The 13,789-nt window shown below is 30.8% G+C and overlaps 1 long non-coding RNA gene across 2 annotated transcripts; it reads right to left on the reverse strand.

The window, feature by feature from the left end:
• Positions 1–265: 265 nt before the first annotated feature.
• On the reverse strand, positions 266–3,797 carry LOC111709643 (uncharacterized). 2 transcript variants are annotated; one of them, XR_002766906.1, is made up of 4 exons: positions 3,587–3,797; positions 1,460–1,499; positions 609–659; positions 266–450 (listed from the first exon to the last, which is right to left on the reverse strand). It is a non-coding gene; the product is annotated as an uncharacterized LOC111709643 (long non-coding RNA). The 2 variants fall into 2 exon arrangements; XR_002766905.1 differs by lacking the exon at positions 3,587–3,797 and adding an exon at positions 3,421–3,443.
• Between the last annotated feature and the right edge of the window lie 9,992 nt (positions 3,798–13,789).

A 13,789-nucleotide genomic window follows, 5' to 3' on the forward strand; every position in this document is an offset into this window, starting at 1 on the left:
ACCAAATTGTCCTTAGCAAATTGTCATTAAAATATTGATTGTTTTTTCTTTTAATGATGCCTAAAAGCAAATAATTGTACGACTTTTTAGTTTTTTTTTACATAAACAAACAAAATTTTTTAAATATTTATAAATTACTTTTAACACAATTTTTTTAAATTCAAATTTATAAAGTTTATTTACATTACTATAAATATAGGTATAATTGCTTACTCAATATTGCCACATATGTATATGATAAAATCTAATGATAGAAACATTGAAATATATTTGAAGTTGTGTATTTAACAAATAAAGAACTTTTTTAACCAATTAGGGTTCTTATTATTTAGCTCTACATGCCTTAAATAACTTCCAACATATTTCATATTAAACATTGGTTTCTTCTTGCTCAAAACAATTATATGTTCCAGAGATATATTGACGGCTCCTTTTTAAATCACAAGTATCCTGAAAAAAATGAAAATGTTATGCGACAGCTTCTACAATAGAAAGGTTAATAATCATAAATAATTTTCGATTTTTGGATTTAAGTTTGAAAATTGGGAAAAGCTTTAAATTGTTTTTAAATTTTTCAAAACTTTAAGTTGATGCAATCTTTTAATTACCATTAATAAGCAATCATTAGTTGCCATATTCCAAGACCAAAACAGACAGCTCTAAAATAATAAATAATACATATATTTCATATTTTATTTAAAAGAACTGAGTTTTTGCCACAAACTCAAATTTTCTAATCACTATTTCTGTGAAACCTGATGGTTTAAACCTTTGATATTTCATCAGAATGTATAGTTCGAATATCGAAAATCTACGACATCGGGTTGCACAGATATAGGAATAATAATATTGAGTTTGGGGCAAAAATTAATTTTCTTTTAAATAGCTAGTTTATTTTCAATTTTGATGTTTTTCTAGTGCACTAATATATATTACGCAAAAACTTTAAGTTATATCCATTATTCATTAAAAAATAATTGCATATAATAACCATTTTAGCATCACTGCATCACTGCATCACAACCCCCTGGAAACACTTTTAGGTATTAAAAAAATGACCCAAACTTGTGTGATTTACCATTGGACCGTGTCAAAATTTAAGTATTAAAGTTTTTTTTCAATGTTGCAAAAAACAGTTGAAAGTATAAAAAGTAAGGTGAAATTTAAATAATTTTGTCAAAAAATCTGAAAAATTGGAAATATTTTGCAAGAACGAGTTTTCTAATTTTGCAGACCCATTGGTGGTGGTGATTCCAGAATCCAGAGGGTAGGGTGACAGAAGGAGAAAGTCAAATATATGCGACAATTCTGGTCAGACTTTTTACTATCCTAGCTCCTCTTTATTTGATTTAATTATTTTATGAAGAAAGCAAATTTACTCGGTTAAATATATGAGAAAAAATATAAGAATTCAAACTTACGTCCAATTTACTTTACTTTAACGTGCATGATTACTTACTCTTTCATTGAAACACTGAAGTGCACACTTTTCCCAACTTCTGAAACAATTAAAAAATCTAGAAACTTTTTTCTTACTCCTAAAACTTTGGGAAGGAGGCGCTAAATGCCCCCTCCCCTCTAGTTTTTTGCCCTAGCACTCTCATTTTTGACACTATCACCGTGAAATTTTAACCCTATACCTAGGGTTTCCACCGTAATTTTGGGTTACGGCTTACGTACGGAAATAATAATTTGCATTGTGGAAAAGGTTCTGGAAACCGGAATTCCAGAACAATTTCCGGAACGATTTTCCCCCGCAAAACGGAAATTTCCAGAATGTTGTTCCTAAATTAAGGATCTTTCCAGATTATGGAATGTTCCAGAATATTGTTCCGGAAAATTCCGGTTTATGGAAAAATCTTTCTGGAATTTTCCGGGAAAAGGTTCCGGAAAAACGTTAAAGACATCTAAACTTATGTAAAATATAAAACTGCAGTTAGTAATACTATCTACATAATAATCGAATGTGCACCTGGTTTAGCTGTAGTTAAAGTAATACTACAGTGAATTATCATGAAATATAAATTCACGTCTCAAAATTATTTCATCTACGGAAAACTGTATAAAGGAAGATGACATATCAATCCTTGAGTCTATTTGATGTTTAGTTGTAACAAAGCAAATAGTTTGAATAGTAACTTATAAAATCACTTTTAAATTGGTCTGTATAAAGTATAGTAAACTCTTTACAATTGCCGTGTTTCATGTTCATTGAACTATTTAAAGTCATATCATAAGTCTAAATGTCGTCCTCCTATTCCAGAGTTTTCTGTTTCTCACTCTATTTATATACTTTGCTCGTCTGTTTGTTTGTCTGTTTGTATCCAATAAACGTCAAAACTCAAAACAGCTGAACCGACCGAGCTCAAAATTTGTGAGGCAACTCGCATGGCCCAACAGAAGGTTTAAAACTGGTTTAAAAATTTGTGCAGGAAAAATGTCGAAGTTTATTATTTTTAATTCATCAAATTTAAGCTTAGTTTTTATAAATTCTTATTTATATAGTTTTATTCATCACATCCGACAATCCTCTTGAAAAATAAAAACTAATTTGTCAAAAAATATTGTAGGGAAAGTGAAAACTGTAACTGTAAAATAGTCATGATGAACTGCAGTAAAATATTTGTGAATGTATAATTTTAGAATTAAATGCGTATTTAATATATTTTAGCTAATAAATTTAACTTCTAATGTTTTAACATTGCTTTAAATGTCTAACATTGTGTTAAAATTTCCGGTTTACGAAATGGAAACTGGAAATTTTATGGTTAACGATATGTGAACTGGAAAAAATTCCGGCTTACTAAATGGAAACTGGAAATTTTACAATTAGCAATATATGTAAACTGGAAAAATTTCCGGATTACAAAATGGAACCTGGAAATTTTACGGTTTATGTTATGTAAACCGGAAAAATTTCCGGTTTACGAAATGGAAACTGGAAATTTTATGGTTTCCATTCCGTAAACTGACACATAATCCGTAAACATTCCGGTTTACATTTGAACCGGAATTTCCCCGGAATCCCGGTTTACGCAACAAATTTCTGGATCAATCCATTTCCAAAATGGAAATTTTGATCCGGGAAAAATGAAAACCCTACCTATACCTATTAGTTAAGGCCTTGTTACAGGGGAGGGCGTAGAACGCCCCCCCCCCTTTATATGCACAGATTTAGACCCCCAAGTCTTTATAGGGTTAATTTTTTTACATGTAAAGGAACCGAGTTTTTGCTACAAATTATTCAAATTTTCTAATACCTTTATCTTTGAAACTTGATGGTGTAAACCTTTATTATAGTAAACTTAAACATTTTCATATAACAGAATTCATAGTTTGAATGACATCGGGTTGCAAAAGTAGAGTAAACGGCAAAAAATATTTTCCTTTGTGTAACTAAGAATGTTAATTAACACTTACAAGGTATCATCTCCTGCTAAAATGTGCACTCAAGGGTTGTATCAGATTTACCATCAGTTCTGTTTAAGCCTAAAAATCATCTATTAATATAAATAAATTAAATAAATCAAAAAACAAAATAGAACTAGAAATTTTGTCTTTAAAACTTGAGATATTAGGTAGGTACCTTGCATAAGTGGAGAAGAAATGCAGGTTGCTACCAGTATGATAAAAACAAAATTGTTTTAAAATCCATGCTGTCTTGTGCGTAACAAACTAATGATAAACAGCTTATTAGGTTGTATGCCACAATTCCAGGGTTAACTCCTGTTTAAGTGAACAAAAACTCCCATTAGAGAAAAAACTGATAAGGATTTATACATTATTTATTTGTATACTTTTGAACACAAAAAAACGGATTTGCACAAAATTAAATCATGAATCAAAATTGGTTTTTATTTTTTACTTTTTTATTTTTTTATTTTTTTACTATTTAAACCTTTCATTCACACAGTTTCTCTAAATTTTAGATTTTAATAAATCATTTTTAAGAATGTAAAAAATTTAAAAATCATTCAATATGAGCCGGGATTTTTTTTAAATCACTAAAAACATTTTTGTCTATAAAGCAGTTCATTTAATTCATTTCATATTTTTATTCAACTACAAAGCATGAGATATTACAAATAAGAAATCACAATTTACTATGCAGTTTGGACCCGCCTAACCAGGGTTGGTTGATTTGATTGGTTGGCCCTAAGTTAATTAACGATACTGAATATAATTGGTTACACATATCAAGATATGTTTTGGATAGGTAAGGAGTTGATTGGAAGAAAGGAGATTGTCAGGTGATCTATGGCAGTTTAATGTTAATTTTTACAAAAGTTAATTCCCTTTTACCAAAGGAAACAGTCTTAGTCCACAGTATTTCTCAGTTTCATGCTCTCACACTTATATAATAGCTGCTTTTTACAAACATGATTACAGAATTTATTGGCTGGTTTAGCAAAGTTTTTGAACAAGTAACACAAGAACAAGTTTAAAAAGTGCTTTAATTTAACCTTAAACATAAATTGAAATGAAAATGTACTGACAAATTAGAAAAACTAACAACCACTTTAAAATTATAGAATTTCACATAATTTAAGCGTTAGAAATGACAACAGAAGGAGAAAGCAAGTTTGTCATAAAGCAGTCAACAGAATGCATCTTCTTCTTTTTAACATCCAATTAAAAACATGATTTTTTTCTTTTTTTATATGAAAATTAACCCTATCTCTAAATCCCCTGTTTGATGTCCAAATATGAAAAATGATACATCATTGGAAAACTCTTGTGCTTGCAAAAACTGAATTTTTCATCGCAAAATCCAGTTATATAATAAAAATGTTTGCAAAAATAACCTGATTTTTAATCAAGAAAAACTAAAAATGTGCAAATTTACTTTGACAGGTTGTTTGCAAAAAAATTGCAATTTTTTTTCGCAAAACTTGTGCAATTCGTTTCCTTATGTCAAAGGCTTTCCAAAAAGCTAAATTTTATCAAAATCTGACAAGTGGAAGTGGGTCAAAACAAAGATTTAATTTGTTACAGGCAGTTAGTATTAAAGCCCGGTTTTAGGCCTAAAGGGAGGGCTTTGGGTATGTAGGAAAAGTCAGAAAATTTCAACAGCCTCAGACCAATACTTTTTAGGTTATGTAAAAAACTACAGGAGGGGTCAAATTGACAACCCCCCCCCCCCCAGCAGGAATAGGGTTAATTTTGCAAAATATCTGTATCCAAGAGTAGTATAACATAAAATGAAATAGAATGTAAGAGCTGTCCTTGAAGTGTGTAAATGTTAAATTTTCCCATAAAAGTGTCATCATATTTTATACTACATTAAACATTATTGACTTCAATCTAAAACATGAAAAAATACAGTTAAAACATAGATATTTGCAGATTCTTACATTTATAATTTGACCTGGCCAATCTTAGACATGCGGTATTTTTTTTAAGAGTCTTTTTAATATGATGGATCAAGGATAAGTTACTGTTTGCTTTAAGTTAAATATTTTATTTTAGATTTTGTAGAAAATGTGCAATATTAATTCTTCATGGATTTTGTTCTCTTGCTCGAGTCTGGGAAGAAATGATCATAATTGGAGTATTATTGGGATGCTATTGGAGACCTTTCTTTCATTGGAGGCACCCATGGGGGTCTCCAAAGAAAATATAGGTCTCCAATGAAAATGTAGGGGTCTCCAATGAAAATATGGGGGTCTCCAACGAGAATATAGGTCTCCAATTAAAATATTGGGGTCTCCAATGAAAATATGGGGGTTCTCAAACGAGAATCTGGGGTCTCCAACTAGAATCTGGGGGTCTCCAATGAAAATATGGGGATCTCCGAAGAGAATCGGGGGTCTCCAACTAGAATCTGGGGGTCTCCATTGAAAATCTAGGAGTCTCCAACAAAAATATGGAGTCTCCATTACAAATCTGGGGGTCTCCAAAGAAAATCTGGTGGTCTTCAATGAGAATCTGTGAGTCTCCAACGAAAGTATGGGGTTTCTAATGAAAATCTGCTTGTCTCCTATGAGAGTTTGGGGGTCTCTAGCAAGACCTTCATGCGGGTCTCCAATAGTACTTCAATGACGATGATTTCTTCCCAGACTTTTATTTATCTTGTATTTATTAATAGATTTGCATGTGATTTTAAGATACAATAATTTTGTCATTTTCCATCAAATTCTAAAGATTTTTCAACAGCAAATATTAATTTGCTTTTTGGTATGCGCCAAAAATTATATTTGTTTCTTTTGCATGTACAACATATTTTGATATGTTTTTCTACCTTTCACAATGAACCCAACACAATCTTTTAGTTTTGTGTAAAGCAATGCTATAAATCCTTTGTTTTTTGTTCACCCTGTATCTACAAAAATAAATATTTTTATGTGGCTCGTCTTCAAAAAAAATGTTCCCCAAAATAACATCTGAGTTCTTTTTATTATTGTATACTATGCTTTCAATGGGGTTTCTAACACTTAAGTATTCTCTATAACCCAGATTCCATTTATGCCAGAAATATTTCTTTAGTTCATTCATTCATTTCATCGCTAAGAGGGATTCCATCATTATTCTTCTTCATAAATATATAATATTTTTAGTCTAAAACTTTCATTATTTTATAGAATAGAAAGTATATGTTGGGACCAGGAGGGTGTTAATTGTTTTTTTAAACGAACGAAAAAAAATATTGTGTTTTGTTTCGTTCTTGATTTTCTAAAGTAAAAGCATTTTACGTTTTTACCCTTTTAAAAAAGCAAAAAAGAAAACACGATATTAAAAAAGCGATTGTGTTTATAAATGTTTTCGTAACCCTACTAAAGGGGGGGGGGGGGTTCTGAATCTATCTATAGCCTAGAAGAAGGCCTTACAGTATAGGTAAAGAATTAAAATGCATGATCTTTAATAGTTTGGGTGCTACTGCTAGGAAGGGTTGAAACAAATGCAAAAAAGGAGGCAGAAAAGTGAGAAAAAAAATATCCTTTTTTGTTTTAGAGAAAATATCAAGATGTGACACATGTTTTCATTTCCATTTTGTAAGGACTTTTTAGAATATAGTTTTTAGATTTGTAGCTTTAGTCAAAAGTTATGGGCTATTTTAGATTTTTTTAACACTGACCAGACTTTTGAAAACCTTGTACCCTCTTATGCTTAAAAAATACAAATAGTCCTTTAAATAACTATTTCTTATAAATCCAAAAATTTCACGGTGATAATCTAAAAATCGAGAGTGCGAGGACAAAAAAAAAATCAAAGCATTAGGCTGAATCTATGTGCCATCTCTGTAACTCAGCAAAAATGAATATTCTAATATATAAGCCTGTTTATTGTTGTCAAAAGGATTGAATAAATATCTTTTGGATTTGTTTTAAAACAATATTTTCAAAATCATCGACTAGCAATTCAAATAACTTGTTTTCGTAAATATTCAATTATTTTGAATCTACAAAATAAACATTTTTGCTTAGTTTTTAAAATTTCACGTGCAACTCCAGGCGCACTTCACCTAGTATACAAAATAGAACTAAATCTGAGCTAAAGTCAAAACTAATTTACATAGACAGACAGACAAATGATTACTCTGATTAATATTAGGATTAAGAAACATCACATTTATCATCTTCAGGCCAATACTGCTTGAGTTTTATATTGTTTTTATTGGAAAACGATTTGTTTCAATTTCTTTTTAAAATAATAACAAAATTTTAATAAAAATTTTAAATAAAAAAAAAATTAAAATGTAGTTTGGGATATTTCATCCAATCTATAGCTTTATTTGTGTCAAATTCCTCGGCTTTGTCTAAGAAAGCTTGGTTAATTCTATTTAAATTCCATTTATAAAATCTTAAATTCAAATTAAATTAAAGCACAGCAGCAGACATAAAATTCCAATTATTTTAATCCTGAATTTCCAATTAACATTTAAAGGCTCATGAACGTGCAAAAAAACTTTATTTTTAAAGCCTTTTTAAAATTTAAGAATACAACTTTATGCTAATAAAACTGCAAGGAAGGTTTTATTTTACTGTTGCACTTCTGAAATTACTATTCACAATGCAAGAAAGTGCAATTTTGTTTTTATATTCTTTTCCACTTTCAGAATAAGAAAAAAAAACTCACAATTAACTGAGTTTGAGTTTTTAATTTATGGATGCTCTTACAGATGTTACAGAATGTTTCATGAATCATGTTTTAATTACATATGTATTTGAGAATTTTAAAATTTATTTTCAAAAAAGAGCACTGGGCAAAGATCAAAAAAGGATTTGACATGTTCTTTTTAAAATACAATCAGGGAGAAAGGAATAGAAGAAAGATATAACTGACGCAGTTCGCCCTACCATATGATTATACATGCTTGCAGACGCTACTTCATTTGAATAAGAAATATTTGTCTGATGTACAATTACCGCGTATACAATAACCTATTCTGAATATTTCTTATACAAATGGAGTACCCCGTCAGTTATATCTCCCTTCTATTCCTGAATACAATCAAATAAATTTGATTCAGGCCACTATTCAAATATAAATAATATTAGTTGTTTTCTGAGGAAAGGGGAGGGGGGGGCGAATTGTAAAATGTTTAGAAAATAACCTAATGTTTGCTGAATCTTAAAGAAATGAACAGTATACTGTACTTAAATGGTTCCAGTTATAATATGTGAGTATCAAATATCATTCTTGCTTCCTGGAGATATAAAATTATAAAGTTTACTCAGCCAAACCAATCTAAACTTTATAAACTTTGCTCAAACAATGTTAAGAAATTTCATCCAGTTAAACTTTGCATTATTCTGATATTCTAATAAATATAGTGAATTAAAAACTCGCCATAAACTATAATTTTGTAGACCCTTGATATTTCAATAGACCAAGAGGTACACATCTTCAAATTAAAAAGATAGAGAAATTCATGAATTTCCTATCATAACAACACAAATTTTAAGAATAAATTTTATAGTGCAATTAGAGTCACAGTTATTTTCCAGATAAATGAAGAAACAAAATGGAGAACCCAATTTTTGAATTTGAGATTTAACTTTTATTTAAGACAATATTGCTAAAATTATTCATTAAAAAATCTAATTTTTTTATAAATTATTTAATACAATGCAATATTAAAAACGTCTGTGCTAAAAAGTATTTAACGTTCTTAAAACTCACGTATTGCCTCAGAGGCTCTTATGTCTAAAATAAGAAATGAGGATTTATTTAATATTTCATCATCATTTGTAAACTCATTATGCAACAAAATATCGCCTATGCAACAGAAATCTGCCATTCACTTTTACAGATAAACTACAATTGAAAAACATCAGTTTTCGGCAAGAAAACTAAGGTTATCATTTAAACAAATGTTTACAGGATACACCATTTTGAAAATAAAAGGTCACTCAAAATTGTACATGGTTCATCATGATTTTTTTTAATATAAATTCACAAAGAACAAAAATTTGCTATTAACCAAATGGAGTTTACAGTAGGGTTTCCGGCGAACGAAACGTTTTGCGAAAAAATGCGAAAATTTTCGATCGCATTTTGGAAACTTTTTCGCCAATTTTCGCGAAAATGAAAAAGCGAAAACGAAGCAAAAAATTCGCAAAAATGAGAAAATATTTTTGCGAAATGCGAAAATTTTGTGAAAACCATGAGTTTTATAGCTGTAAAAATTAGTTGCTCAAAAGAATATGTGAACTTCTCTGGTCTAATAGCTCAGTATTTGAAGTTGTATTATGTGATATAAATAATTTCTTTTCCTTTACTTAATAAATGTTTGATGAAGAGAACTTTTTTCACTTGCTATCTTTTTAAGTTTCCGAATTATTTTGGTTCTTTCCGTAGTAGTTTTTATTTTGTGTTTTAAGAAGAAGGATCTTAATGGTCGAGAAAGTATTTTCAAGAAAATCTATGAATTGTGTGCAGATGTCTCCTAGTCGTTTTTAAATCTATATTTATATTTTTTTCAAATCCATTAATTGGGCTTGCGGATAAATCCCTCTTTAAAATGAGTCTTGTATTCTTAAAAATTAGTCTTTTTTGATGATTTTCACAACTTTTTCGCAAAAATTTTGCATTCATTTCTAAAAATTCTGTATTTTTCATTTTTTTAAATATAATTTCAATTTTTTTCGCGAAATTTTCGCATGTTCAATTTCGCGAAAATTTCATATTTTTTCGCAAAACAGATTAAAGCAAAATGTCGCGAAATAAGCGAAAATATGCGAACATGAAGCGAAATGGTCGCAAATAAAAATGTTCGCGAAAAATGCAAAAATTTTGCGAAACGATTTTCCTTTTTGCTGGAAACCCTAGTTTAAAGTTTAAAAACAGCTGAAAATGCGGATCTGCATCCTTATTCAATCATGCAACTTGGGACGATAATATTTTACTCCCTTGTTCCCCCCCGGCCCCCCCCTTCGTTTAATCCCCCGCCCTCCCCCGTTTTCAAACTCCTATCCTGCTTCCGTTTTGGATGAGACTAGACATTATATTGCCAAGAATGGTTTTTGATTCAATTTTACGAGTGGGCAATGTTTCTTTTGATTTAGAGTTAAACGCATTGTTCTCAACCAAAGGTATGAATACATATCTGAAAGGCTAATATACACCATATTTTCCACATCAGGTACACAGCCAATGAGGAAACATCTGTATTCAGCTGGATAATTAAGGATCTGTTGGATATAAAATACAAAAACTTCAAAAAATATTAAATTCTTAAATTTTATGTTTTATGTTAAAAGTTAGAGCATGTCGTTAAAAATTGGAAAACTTAACCCCTGAAATAAATGTAACAAGTGGCTATTGATGGCAATCAAAAACCTTTCATGGAACTGAAGCATGGCATGCCGGGACACTGTTGGCCTGCTTAGCCTATCCAGGAAGAGATTATGAGCAGTCTGTGTTAATCTGTGCTCTCAACTAACATATTTTAGTTTTGATAAAATTCTCAAAGATTTTTCAATGTAAATGTTATTAAAAAAGATGGGTAATTTCATTGTATGGTGTATAGATGCGTGGAGAAATGTTTCTCTCTGATGATGGCTTCAAAAATAAGAACCGTATTTTCCTGGGCAGATTATGATAGCAGGGTTGTTCACTTCCTGGTGTTTTTTGCCTTAACCCTATTAAGGCTGGGGGGGGGATGTTTTCCATCCACCCCTGTGGACAAAATCATAAGGGATAGGGGGGGATGAACCCTCCATCTCCTATATTAGACAAAAACAGCCCAGCTGGGATAGGGTTGACCCATTTCTGTACACATACCCTCTCCCTACCTGAAATTGGCATGTTTTTTTTCATTTCCTTTGTTAATCGTTTGTGAACAACTCATTTAGTTTTTTTTTAAAAAATTGATTTCGTTTGTTTATTTTTAATCTATTTGTTTGTTTTCTTAGTGAACGATCATTCAGTAAAATCATTTGTTCAATAAAATTTTTCGCAACATAATAAACCTATTGTTTTTAACAAAGTGTATTCCGAAAAAAATTTCGTTCAGTGAAAATGACAATCTAAAAAAATCAGAAAAAATTATCATTTTTTCAAGTATCTTCAAACTATTTTAAATGGTTCTTTTTTCATTTTTAAAAAACTATCGTTTTTATTTTCTTTAAGACTCTGAACGATCCAAGTCATTCGTCCAATGTTCGTTTTTTCCGAAAGACCATTGCTCACAAAAAAATTGTTTGTTCTGAAAACGATACCCATCTCTACTTGTATAGTAGATGCCTATCTCTACTTGTATAGTAGATGCCCATCTCTACTTGTATAGTAGATGCCCATCTCTACTTATAGTAGATGCCTATCTCTACGTGTATAGTAGATGCCCATCTCTACTTGTACCTTAAACATCCCATGGCATTTTGTATCTTTCCTGACTTGTTTATATTTGAGAAAAGAACATGTATTTATTTTGGAACTATACAACTCAATCAATTACTATTAGATGCCCATCTCTACTTGTATAGTAAATGCCTATCTCTACTTGTATAGTAAATGTCCATCTCTACTTGAATAGTAGATGTCCATCTCTACTTGTATAGTAGATGCCCATCTCTACTTGTATAGTAGATGCCCATCTCTACTTGTTTAGTAAATGCCCATTTCTACTTGTATAGTAGATGCCCATCTCTGCTTGAATAGTATATGCCAATCTCCATGTGTATAGTTGATGCCCATCTCTACTTGTATAGTAGATGCCCATCTCTACTTGTATAGTAGATGTCCATCTCTACTTGTATAGTAGATGCCCATCTCTACTTTAAACATACATCCCTTGAAATTTTGTATCATTCCTGACATGTTTATATTTGAGAAAGGAACATATATTTATATTGGCAACTTGGGAACTATACAACTCAATCAGTTACTTCATAACACCTAGCTAGTCTCACTCGTGTAAATAAATTATATACATATATCTATATATATAAAGCTATGATCTCTGTTAGTCATGGGGGATGTCTGTTTGTTTGTCCGATCATAACTCGGAAACCCCTGTACGGATTTGCCTCAAATATTTTGATTTTTGATTGGGGAACTTGGGAGAGCCACGGACATATTCTTATTTTGTTGTTGAGATTATAAGTTAAGTGGGTCGACTTTTATCGGAAAAATTAGGTCTGTGGTAAAATAGTAGTTTACGACAAGGGTGTGTAAATGGTGGGATTGACTATGCCTCCCCTGGTCAACGCTATATCATCTTTTTTTAAATATTACACAAAATAAGAAGAATTGATTATGTTTTTATCTGGAGTTTCTTGGTCCCAGTCTTGTGTTTTTTTTAAATGTGGTAAGATGACAGCACTGCAACTTGCAAGGCTTGATAGATTTTCGCATATTGCTTTGAAACTAACTTTGTGTTTTGCAGAACTTATGCAGTTTCTTTAGATTTGCTTTATTGGATGATCCTTTTGAGCCGATTTTTAAAGGGTGAACAGACACATCCTTAGGTGTTATATCTGTGATAAAATCTTCAAACATGTTCATCTTTTGAGCGTTGGCATTTTGAATATTTGTTTCCAATGGGACAGTAAGCTCAAAAAAATTTCTTTTTGGTGTTTGCAACCTTGCAGCCATTCAAAATATTGTTTGTAGTTCCTTGTCTTCTACCTTGCAATTGATCACCTGCCTGTAGACATAGTTTACAGAGATCTGATGCAGATTTTCCCCATTGTGGAAGGTTAGTTTGTGTTGGCAGGATGTCCAAACAGGAGTTGAGTAGGAATTTCAGTGTACCTTTCTTCAGATTGAACATGTAAGATTTCCAGATCATGTCAGATTTTTCAAGCATTGCAAGGCAGAGAAAATGTCCTTGTTTTATAACTGTTTCTATATGTTCTCTCCGGAAAGTTTCATTTTCAAAAGATACTTTTTCACTGACAGTTGTTTTCATTTTTTTGTAGCATCATCCCACTCAGTCATTTCTGCCTGACCATAGTTCTCTAATATGGCTTGTTGAAACATTTTTACTGCATAGTCTGTGATGGAATTTTTCCGGAGCCAATTTTGTCTCTGACTAATTTAGATTGTAAGGCAGAATTAACTGTTTCATCACCCAGTATTCTTATCCTAGTGTATTCTTGCGTCATATACCATACCATTTACCGTGTATAATGAATCACCTATATGAAAACTAAAGCGTTGTTGCATCTTTTTCCAATATCCAAGTTTCATATAATTCTATAATGGTTTCCCAGGAGCTAAACAAACACGTTCTGTAAACTTTGATTAAGTTTGTCTTCAGTGGGAGAACTTCAAAATAAAATAATCTTTTTCACCTTTTAACAAACATTGCATTTAAGAAAGATTGTATCAATAATGTAATGAA

The sequence above is a fragment of the Eurytemora carolleeae genome, unplaced genomic scaffold (genome assembly GCF_000591075.1).
Source record: "Eurytemora carolleeae unplaced genomic scaffold, Eaff_2.0 scaffold977, whole genome shotgun sequence".
NCBI lineage: Eukaryota > Metazoa > Arthropoda > Copepoda > Calanoida > Temoridae > Eurytemora > Eurytemora carolleeae.